Genomic DNA, 12,048 nt, shown 5'->3' with positions numbered 1-12,048 from the left:
CCAGGCACTGTCCTCTGTTTGTGCATACATCCTTATTTAATTTTCAACCCTATAAGATAGTTAATCTAATGGTCCCATTTTATTTATTATTTATTATTATTATTTTTGAGACAGAGTCCTGCTCTGTTGCCCATGCTGGAGTGCAGTGGCGTGATCTCGGCTCACTGCAGCCTCCACCTCCCAGGCTCAAGTGATTTTCTTCCCCTCAGCCTCTCGAGTATCTGGGATTACAGACATGCGTCATCACGCCCAGCTAATTTTTGTATTTTTTAGTAGAAACAGGGTTTCACCAAGTTGACCAGGCTGGTCTTGAATTCCTGACCTCAGGTGATCTGCCCGCCTCAGCCTCCCAAAGTGCTGGGATTACAGGTGTGAGCCACCGTACCCAGCCAGTGGTCTCTATTTTATAGCCTTGTCCATTTGTCAGGCAGTGAAGTCACTACCTTAAAATGGAGCCAAGTGCTGAAGCATAACTTTGATAATGAGATGGTTGTTAATTATAAGGGTCCATGAACTGAGTCTGAGTGAGTGCATTGGGATTTTCACCTGAAGACAACTGGCCATGCCAAGTGCAATTTTCAGAAGATGGTGTAGACAGTAGAGTATAGGTGGGATGCTGGTTGGCTGGTGGAGACCGTAGAGCACAGGGCACGGTTGGGGGCCACCTCAGCAGTGCACAGTACATAAGGAAGTCCCCTACTGGAACGGAACCAGCAGGAAGAGAAAAGATGGGGCTGATGTAAGATTTCAAAGCCAGAAAAGTCAGGACTTGGTGACTGTGAAGATGTGAAAGGTGATGGAGAGGACTGTCTTAAAGAGGGTTTCAAGCCTGGGACAGAAGTTCTCCAAACTATTGTTTCCTGCCTCTGTCCTTCCTGCATTCCCACCCTCCTAACTCAACAGGTGAGTTGGTGAGCATCTCTGTCCATGACTCCTTTCAGTTGTGACTCTCAGCCAAGTCTGGCCTGCAGCTCCTCTCAAACATCCTCCTGCCCTAGAATGTTCTCAGCGATTCCCTCCTGTTTTTACTTTCTGGTAAGTGTATATTTCCACTTTACTGTTGTGATTTCCTCCTTTTTCCTTTCCCTTCTTTCCTTTTTCTTTCTTCCACTCCCAACCTTCCTCTTTTTCATTATTATTTTTTTAATTTAAAATGTTTTGAACACCTAAACTCACTACTACATTGAGCTTTTTGGGTTCAGGAACCGTGATTTCTGTAGACTTCTATTTCTGTGATCTAATATGATGTTTAACATGTATTACATGCTGAATGTATGAATGAATAAATGGAAAATCCTGGGGAGTGTGCCAGAAATAGGCATAAAGACATAAAGTTCATAGCAACATAGAAGTAGAAACCGACTATCATTGATTTTATTGTCAAGAGGTGTTCTTCCTTTTTCTCTTACAAAAATCCACATGGATTTCAGTACATTTCACCTCTGACTACTCCATAGAATAATAGCTAACTCCACAAATAATGTATTTTGAGACAGTAATAACCAAGAAAAACAAAATAAACAGAACATGTTATACCATAACATTTTTGATGGGTTCTTCTATTCCCTATGGTTTCATTTTTTTTTTTAACAACTGATTTTACCCCTTCTTGTCCGAATTTTTGCTTGATCAAGGTTCTGCTAGATAAAGATTCTGATAAGCTACAGAATGCCCAAATATTGGACAGTAGAAGGGAGGGAAAGAGGAAAAACACTTTGCAGAATGGTTCATTTGCTCAGTTGAATATCATAGAGTCCCAGGGAAAGCCTGCTATTTTTGGAAAATGGACAAAAAGTGGGGTTGCATAGAGCTTGGAATTTGAGAAACTGTGGAACAAAGGTGTAACAACATTCATTAATTTAGATCTAGATTGAGAATTTTTATATTAGGAAAAAAATGCCAATAAAAACAATTTGCCGCCTCATCTCAAATCCAGCATTATGTGCTTAGAAATTACTGCCTCTGATCATTAGCCGGCAGGCAGGCCTTCCCCGGAGGTCTGTCTTGTGGTAGGGAAATCACACAGCCATGCTGGCAGCAGTTTTATCCTTTTCTGGAAGGAGATTCGCACTCTCGGCTTTGTGTGTAGTTATCTGACTGTCTCTTCTAATGCTGGAGTGTTAGCATGTGCTTAGCAATTTTTAAGCTCCTGGGACCAGACTGGAATTGATTTCATCTGCAATTTGTCTAGTGACAAGCGCACTGTGGAAGAAAAATAAATATTCACTATAATTTTTATTAGTTCATGGCCCGTCATAAATCAAAGCTGTGAAAAGAGTTTAAGTAGCTTTTCCCAATCCCTGGGATTCATAGCTCTCTCAGTTATCATTTGAACAAAGGTGATAGCTGGACACCAGTGATACCCTGGGATGGTGAGCTTAAGGGAATTTAGCTTTTCCCTTCCTGCAAGCTTTAAAATGTGATGTCGTTAGGGGACTAGGGAGGGTAGACTTTTCAGTTTAAATCTCTCCCTTTCCCTTTGGTAGGACTCCCAATTTTAGACTTCATGGATGAATAAGTAACCTTAGTGAGTGATTTGAGACTAGAGTACATAAAAATGTGTCAATAGTTCAGGATGACTGATAGCTCCCTTGTAACCAAAGCCACCTGCAATTTTTTATAGTCCTGCAGCATAAGCCATCTTGAACAGATAATCAATTCTATTGCACAAACAGTCACTTCTGTTCACCAAGGAGGCCCACTTTTTCTCTCTTCAAGCAGGGCTATAAAAAACAAAAATAACCTACATAATCCAAATGATCAAAACTTCTGAAATATCGGGGCACTTGTAAAGCTAACCTTCTCTTCCACCTCTCTATACCTTGCCCCTCTCTCTCTTTTTTAGTGAAAGAACAGTGGACTCGCTTATGCAGCTGTAACGAAGATCAGAGAGACCTGCACAGCCATGTGCCCATGCACACATGCAACTACACACACACACACACACACACCCTTTTAGAAGAGTGTATTTTAGTCCAAGTATCGTTTCTTGCCCAGCCTTTGTCAGAATTTTGATCTTTAGAGGATTAGGAGAATATTTATTTATTTATTTTCCTTACATAAAGTATCAAATGGCATTGCAGCAGCAGCCTAACCACAGCAGGAATTCATTCTTCTTCAGCTACTTCCTGCGTCTCATTGAATTAAAAAGAGTGAGGATGTGATTTTGAAATCTGAATTTGTAAAGGGCGTGAGGTCTTCACTGAAAATATGATTGTGAATTAAAGGCTTTTGATTAAAGTAGACTTACAGATAAACACTTCATCTATTTTTCCTCATCCATTAAAATACAGTTATACTGTAGAGTCTGGTGCTGGATTTTATATTCATTTTTTTCAATAGGGTGAACATAGTATCATCGTATTTGCCATTAGATTATTCAATGGTATTTATATGCAAACTAAGTCATTCATTCATTTTACAAATACATTTTGAGCTTTGAACAGGTAACTGGCATTGACTTTTAGGTGCTGGAACTGGGGCTACAGTATTAAGCTAGACAATTAAGTCCCTGGTTTAGGAGCTGACATTTGAAGATATAGGTTAACAGTTAGGGTCCAATGATTAAAGATCTAAAATTCTCTTAGTAGTAGCTGGGTCTTTAACAAATAATGATTTTGGAGGAACCACTAAACCTCAGAATTTAGTAAAGACAAAAACATTGGTAGTAAATGATTCTGGCTTGCTAGTTATAAAATATTATTTTCAGATCTAGATTTTGGCCTAAATCATGATTATTGTTGCTTAAACTTGGGCACTTTTGCACTAGAGATCAATGTCAAATCCAATGAGTCGTAACCTTTCTGGTGTCTGAAAGAAAGCTTGGAAGCCATATAGAGCTCATGTGTTTTAGAGTAAAGTCAATTTGGGGGTATGTTTTATTTTCATGTCATCTGTCCCCTAAAAGGACCCCTAAAGGTTGGCCCAATGACTGGGCCAACCACTACCCCCTTCTCAGGTTGAGTCACTGTTTTCAGGTACCACCATGGCCTAAATAGCGGTTCTGAAAGTTTGGTTCATAAACCCCTGGGGTCCCTTTTCAGTCGATCTGCAGTGTTGATCTATTTACGTAATAATACTAAGATGTTATTTGTCTTTTCCATTCTTTTTCTTTCACAAGTGTACAGTGAAGTTTTCCACTGTATATTCAGAACCGCTATATAACTCAGCAAGTCCCTATTTTCTAAACAACCGATGATCGATGTTACAAAATGATATGTTGGTAAAAGATCCATTCAAAATGCTAGAAAAATTAATGGGCTTTGATATATCAGAGTATGAAAAGTTCACTGATAGATGTTCAGATTCCTATATAAACTTCCAGTTGTTGAGTTTGGGCGTAGTATCAAAGAAAGAATATCCACAATGACCTGAAAGGCTATTTCATTAATCCTGTATTTGCCAACTAGGCATTTGTGTGGGAATGGGTTTTCTACACACGTCAACCAAACATGATACCACAACAGATTGGATGCACCTATCTTCAGTTATGCTGGGCATTAAAAAAATTGCAAAGTAAAATAATACCACTCTTCTCACTAAATGTTTTAGGAAAATCTAATTATCCCCTATAAAAAATATATTATTTATGTTAACAGTAATGGGTTATAAATTCTTTTTTTGTGGGGGGGAACGGAGTCTTTCTCTAACTCCCAGGCTGGAGTGCAGTGGTGCAATCTTGGCTCGCTGCAACCTCTGCCTTCCAGGATCAAGTGATTCTCCTGCCTCATCCTCCTGAGTAGCTGGGATTACAGGCACGCACCACTACTCCTGGCTAAGTTTTGTATTTTTAGTAGAGAAGGGGTTTCTCTGTGTTGGCCAGGCTGGTCTTGACCTGCTCACCTCAAGTGATCTACCCGCCTCAGCCTCCAAAGTGCTGGGATTATAGGCATGAGCTACTGTGCCTGGACCATAAATTCTTTTTTAAGCAGTAATAAATATTAAGCATTTCTCAGTTTTAATTTGTGTCATGATAAATGTTATAAATTAAATCATGAGATATAATCTACATGAACTAAAGCATTTTGAAGTCCTCAATAAGTTATATATTTTTTTGATACGAGGTCTTGCTATGTTGCCCTGGCTAATCTCAGTCTACTAGGCTCAAGCAATCGTCTCGTCTCAGCCTCCTGTAGCTGGGACTACAGACATGTGCCACTGTGCCCTGCCTCAGAATTTTTTAAGATTCATAAGGGTATCCTGAGATTAACCAATTTAAGAACCACTGCTCTAAAGCAATGTATTAGTAAATCCATCTTCCAGGAAGTTGAAGCGTAGAGAAATTTGCACTAGTTACATTCCCTGGGGTCTAGGATCTGCTCCCAGTTCTCATTTTGAAGCAGAGTTTCAGGAAGTATAGGTCGGGTCTCCTTAATGGCTCAGGGCTTCCTGTTCTGTGTGCAGTGACAGAGGATGAAGACACAAAGGCTGTAGTCCATAGCGTCCATTTTTAATTTCCAATCTTATATGCCCCAAAGTCATGAAATCCTCTAGGATGATTTCTGAGTTTCAAACCACAGCTACTGAAGATGGAGCATTTTACAAGGGCTGCATGACATTTATTCTGCTTGGAAGTGCAGCTTGCAGCTCCGCATGCTAAAAGGAAATCAAAACTGCTTATCTGAAACATCTTCATCATCCATTTGGAAATGAAGAATTCAGCCTGCTCTGCTTCCACCCCTACAGGAAGCTACTCCAAGCTGACTTCTCAGTCTGGACTTGTTCTCAAGGTCACCCATGTAATTTTTTTCAAAGCCTCAGTGTCCTTAGTATTCTCAGAGATAATAGCACCAAACCCATCAGTCCTTTCCTTGTCCTCAATTTTCTTTTGGCTTCCTGCAATTTTAATCCCAAGTCCTTGCAATTCCTTTCTGTAGAGACTTAAGTGGCCCCATTTATGACCAATTTACGGCTAATATTTGATGTATTCTTTTAAAATAAGCCAAACAGTCCTCCGCTCTACAGGCCTTGTAGCTTTGGACTTAAAATCTAAGGCCTGATAAGTGGGGTAAACTGATACGTTTTTTGTTTTATGATTTATGAAGAAAAATTAAGAGATCCTTAGAAATTGGAAGGAGGTAGATATTTGTTAATTTCAGAATCTAGTGCTGTTGTTAATAAAGGGAAAGAAATAGCTCTTTCTTCTGTATTGCACATTGAACCAATTTTTATAAAGGGGCGAGAGGGAGGGAGGGAGGGGTAAGAAGGGTAGAGGGTAGATGAGTAAAGAAATCAGAAATTTTTCTGGGGGCTGCTTACTTCTAACCTCCTTTGGATGCCTTATCTCTGGCCCCTTCTGTAAGCTGATCCAGCTCATGTCAGCATGACACATGAACCACGCAAAGCTTCTTTTTAAAGAGATTTTAATTCCTGCTTGACAGGCTAGGCTGAAGCCCATGAGTGACAATAGATTTTTTTTTTTTTCTTTTGAAACAGAGTGAAAGCCACAGTGCACCTGGTATTTCATTGAACACCAGGTGTGTGTGTGTGTGTGTGTGTGTGTGTATGTGTGTGTATAATGTTTCTGGGAAGGAAAAAAACAGTTAACCTAAGTAATAAAATGTTTCAGTTTGCCGGGAGTTATGCTTTAAGAAAAGATATCCACCGTTTTTGGCCTGCGTGAAGACTGTTTATGCCCCATAATCTGTTTTAAATCTTTTAAGAGTTTTATCACTTTCCCCCTTCTCATAAAAGTAACTCATTGCTTTATTTTTTTATTCTAGTCTGAAATTACATCTTTAATTAGCTCCTGTGTGGTAAAGTATCAAACTGTCACATTTCATTTGATGAATTTCATCTCTTATACCCAAGATGTTTGGGGGAACCGACTATATCCAATTTCCTGGGGGAGAATAGCTAGAAACTGGGACCATCCTTAAGCACTGTATGAGGCCCAATACAGAAAGACAAGGAAGTACTTTAGGAGTTGCCTAAATGTTCTCTCGCAAATATAAAATGAGCTTTGTTTTATTTATGACTGCCTGAGTGAGTTCGGACAGCTATAACAAAGTACCTAAGGGTGTATTGCTTATAAACAAGAGAAATTTATTTCTGATTGCTTTGGAAGCTGAAAGTCTGAGATCTAGGTGTCAGCATGGTTGGGTTCTGATGAGGGCCCTCTTCGTGACTGCAGACTGTCGACTTCTTGTATCCTCACATGGCAGAAAGTGAGTGAGAGCTTTCTGGGTCTCTTTTATAAGGGCACTAATTGTGTTCATGAGGACTCCACCCTCATGCCCTGATCACTTCCCAAAGGCCCTACCTCCTAATACCATCACACTGGAGGATAGGATTCCAACATATGAATTTTGGGGGCCAGAGATTCCGTCCATACTAATGACCATAGCGCATTTGAAATAGCTCTCACTTTCCACCGGTATTATTTATCGCGAGCGACTCGAAGGACTGACGGTAATAGGGATGACTCCGGTAATGGAGATATGATGGTGGTAGCATAATGAGGGTGGTGGTGATAGAGGAGTCTTCATTTATCAAATGGGGCACTGGACTTCGTGTGAATCACTTCACATACTTTTTTCTCATTTAATTTGCACACCAGCTCTGAGAACTTAGGTGTCATTGTCTCCATTTTACAGATGAGAGATAGAGGCTTAGAGAAGTTCAGTGACCTACTCCTACCCAAAGCCATCCAGCTCGGTAACGGTGGAGCAGGATTAGAATTTATACTGATGACAAAGCCCTGACTCATAACCCCCACTCCAGAGGTGCTTGTCTTCCTCAGGCATAGGCAGGGTAGGGATTTAGTTCCTCTTTCAGGGAAAACTAAGACACAGAAAGCTTGAATGATGCTCAGTGATACGCTTAATGTGAATGAACTTGGAGTCAGAGTGGAAACCATCTTACCATGTTGGTTCAACCAGTTTCTGAACAGAAGCTGTCTATTTACAAGGGGAAAGGAGCCACTTGTAATTGTATAGTACACCTCAGGGACAGTATTTTCACAAGTACTGTCTTGATCTTCCCAGTATGCTTATGAGGTAGGTAGGTCTTATTGTGTCCATTTTGTGTTTCTTCAACTCCAGGGTTGGATTGTGCTTTGCTACTGATTAATTCCGGGACCTTGAGCAAAACCTATGACCTTTCTGGGCCCCGCTTTCCCCATCTTCACTATAATGGGGATGGGTGTTCAGTAAGGATACGCTAGAATTTCTTTGATCTGTTTTGAAAAAGCTACACATGGTTCTTAAAACTTTTATTACCCAATAATACACACATAAAAATTTTTTTGTAGTAAAGATGTGAACAGTTGTGTGTCCTACACACATTTTTGAAAGATGACAAGCCATTGGAAGACTACTTGAAACTCTGGAATCTGCTATGGCCAGGGAGTGAGTTGCTGTGTTGATAATTTAGCCTGATTATATTTTGATCGTAAATAGATCACCAATTCTTAAAAAGCTGGTATTGCCGGCCCTCCTTCCTTCCTTCTTCCTTTCTTCCTTCCATTTGTCAAAAAGCCATTAGGCACGTCTCAGCAAGGAGACCTATCAGGGCAAATAAGCAAACATATTGAAGGTAACAGGAGTCGGACTTCTGACTATGGGAGAACAGTTACAGATATAAAAAAGGGGAGAGCTAGAATGAACCCTGTATTGTGGGTAGGAATTTAAGGTTTCATTGTGAATGTGTGGATTCTGATACGTAGAAATTTTATAGATATAGAAATTTCAGTGTAGAAATATTATAAACATTAAAGTGTACACATGTCTATGAATAAATGCACACTCACACACACCCACACACACCCACACCTCACACCCCAAACCCATTTCCTAACTCTGTTCACCGAAAGAGCCAGGATGCAGTGACAGCCCAGTAAATATGAGCACATCTGCTACCTAGATTGTAGTTTCTAAATTCCAGTTTTTGCTTAAAGCAACTATGGGTCTTTGAAAAAAATATCTGATTCTAGAGCTGGGAAAGAAAAGGTACAAGTTGAGCCCTGAATGTCTTGTGACAGAAGATACAGAAACTCTGAAAGAATATTGGGAGATGCCACAAGAACGCAGCAGTCAGCTTGAAGGGATTCTCACTAAACCCATGTGAAACCTGGAACAATTTGAGCACCAAAATGACAATGATAGTTACAGGTTATATCCCACTAAACAAGAAATACATGAATCCACACTTGCATAAATAAATAAATGCATGAAAATGTGGTGAGAGGAGAAAGTTCTTCCTTAAAATAGAACACTGATATATAGAAGGAATTCTGGAATTGGAGAGATTACCATTTGGCAGTCATCATAGTAATAATTAATCCAGGTAAGAAACATCAACGGATGTTAACAATAGTGAATACAGGTTGGATGAGGATCAGAATCTTTATATAACCATAGTGAATACAAGTTGGATGAGGATGAGCGTCTTTATATAACCATAAAGTATCTGTCCACAAATCCTTATGCATTTTAAGGGGAAACACAGGAGCTTTACTGGAGAAACTTGGAAGACACAACCTTACTCAAGTGATCAGAGATCTCATCAGCAGTGATGGGACAAACAGTGTTCTGTGTCACTTGATGGGATGCAATGAGAAGAACATAGCATCTCTTCCAAACAATGCAATCTTCAGATCTTTTCATGAGAACATATGTCTAATCCCAGTTCAGGGGCATTTTACAAATTAATTCACCTGCTGCCTTCCATAATATAAAGGTCGTGAAGGTCAAGGATACTATTCCAGATCAAAAGAGACAGAAGAGCGATGACAACTAAATAGAAAGTGTGATCCTGAAATGGATCCTTTGACTAGAAAGAGCATTACTGGGAAAGTTGGCCTAACTCGAATTGGGGTCTCCCGGTGAAGGATACATGAGAGTTCTTTGAACAACTCCTACAACATTTCTGCAAGCTTGAAATTCTTTTGACACAAAAAGTAAGACATACTTTGTACAGGAAATCTGAGCTTTTAGTTTTTACTTTATTTTACAAAGTTAAAAGGAATAGTTTCTGAATTCTTTTTTATTTTGGATTTTTGTAAGAATCTTACAGGGTATAATTATTAGACTTTTAGTTCTGAATTTCTGTGGTTGTTGTGCAGAGAATATAGTTCTATGAGATAGGGACTTTTCTGGATGTGTGATATCATTTGTGTAATTACGGAAATTCATTCATATTTGACTGGGAAAATAGTTAGAACCTTGGAGTGTCTTAAGGCCATTGTTGAGATATTTATGAGGCATTTTAGATTAATGGGATTATGAGTTGGTGTTCTGGAGTCATGTTTCCTGAGCTCAAATCCCGCGCCCACCACTTACCAGTGTGTGACTTTGAGCAAGTGAACTAACCTGTTTCTTGTGTCATCTATAAAATGTAGGTAACAATAGCACCTATCTCGTGTGGCTATTGTGCAGACCATCTGATTAATACTAGTAGAGTGCTGAGAAGAGTACTGGCTTAGATAAAATGCTGTGTTGTTGTTATTATTATCATCATTATATATTATTGCTACTGCTGCTGTTACTGTTACAATATGGGGTGTAATTTGTGTAGCACAGGGAGGGGAACATCACACACTGGGGACTGTTGGGGAGTGGGGGGAAAGGGGAGGGAGAACATTAGGACAAATACCTAATGCATGCAGGGCTTAAAACCTAGGTGACAGGCCAGGCACAGTGGCTCATGCCTGTAATTCCAGCACTTTGGGAGGTGGGTGGATCACGAGGTCAGGCATTTGAGACCAGCCTGGCCAACATAGTGAAACCCCATTGCTACTAAAAATACAAAAAATTAACCAAGTGTGGTGGCGGGCCCCTGTAATCCCAGCTACTTGGGAGGCTGAGGCAAGAGAATTGCTTGAACCCAGGAGGCAGAGGTTGCAGTCAGCTGAGACTGCACCACTGCACTCCAGCCCGGGTGACAGTGCGAGACTCTATCTCAAAACAAAAAACAAAAAACCCTAGATGATGGGTTGATGGGTGCAGCAAACCACCATAGCACATGTATACCTATGTAACAAACCTGCACGTTCAACACATGTATCCCAGAACTTAAAGTAAAATTAAAAAAAAAAAAAAAAGAAAAAAAATAATAAAGGACATTTCTGAAGCAAAAAATAAAAAAAAATAAAAATAATTGTGTAGCAAAGGCTAGAGAAATGAGCTAAAGGAAATTTCATATGGCAATTTGTTGGAAGTTTGATCCCTCCTCACACTCTGATGATAGAAAGGCCATAATGCCATTGATTTTGGATACTGACACCGTGTACTGATCCTTTAAGATGCTTTCTTATTTGCAAAGCCAGCTGCCACACCCAAGCACACTTTAGAGTTTCTTTACCCTTTATTCAGGGAAAAGCACACATTTTAAATGTTCAAGAAGAACAGCAGAAACAAGACAGGATCAAAGCAAAATACAAAGAAAACAAGATTGGAGAATCAGAGGATCAAGATCCAAGGAAAAATGTTTACTTTGGCAGAAATACCTAGAAAATATAGTGACTGCAGGCCTTGTTTCAAGTTCACATATTGAATCTCAACATGTTTACTTATTTGCAAGTGTAAGTAAATGTGTGCAGCACACTGAGTTAGCAAACATGGAATATCCCTGAAGGAGGGAGATGTACTGCTCATCAGTGTTGTCCACAGTGCACCCTGCATCCTACCGCTTGCTCCGGGCTCTCCAGCCTGTTCCTTTTCCTGAAAGGGCTTCCAGTCAAGCTCATGATCTATTATTATATATGATACTTAGAGAATATTGAGCATTATGCATTTTTATTTCTTTATGCTTTGTTTCTAAAAGGGTTCAGAGGAACAAATTTAATTGTCTGTTATCCTAAGAAATGCTTAATTGTCCAGAATAGATCTTCATTAACAAAGTATAAAGTGAAAGAAGAGACCAATTGGCAAAGAGAGAGAAGATAGAGATTTTGACTAAAGCCTAGAAGAATAGGTAATGAATGACTACTCAGAAAGAAAGAATGGAGGAGGTCAAGGGTTTCACAGTGTATGCTTTCTTTTTTAGAACTATAAGCATGTTTCTGGTCATCTAGCCCGAAAGTCTAAGTTTTTTTAGGCATAGGAGAGT

The 12,048-nt window shown here is 39.6% G+C and overlaps 1 protein-coding gene across 37 annotated transcripts in view; it reads left to right on the top strand.

Annotated features, from left to right (window-relative positions):
* The window catches only part of LOC112426759 (uncharacterized), a 551,288-nt gene that overhangs the window by 302,118 nt on the left and 237,122 nt on the right, over nucleotides 1–12,048 (top strand). The window lies entirely within an intron of this gene.

The sequence above is a fragment of the Macaca nemestrina genome, chromosome 5 (genome assembly GCF_043159975.1).
Source record: "Macaca nemestrina isolate mMacNem1 chromosome 5, mMacNem.hap1, whole genome shotgun sequence".
In the NCBI taxonomy this organism is placed as follows: Eukaryota; Metazoa; Chordata; class Mammalia; order Primates; family Cercopithecidae; genus Macaca; species Macaca nemestrina.
Note: the sequence above shows the minus strand (reverse complement) of the source record. Positions and strands in the feature narration are given on the sequence as shown.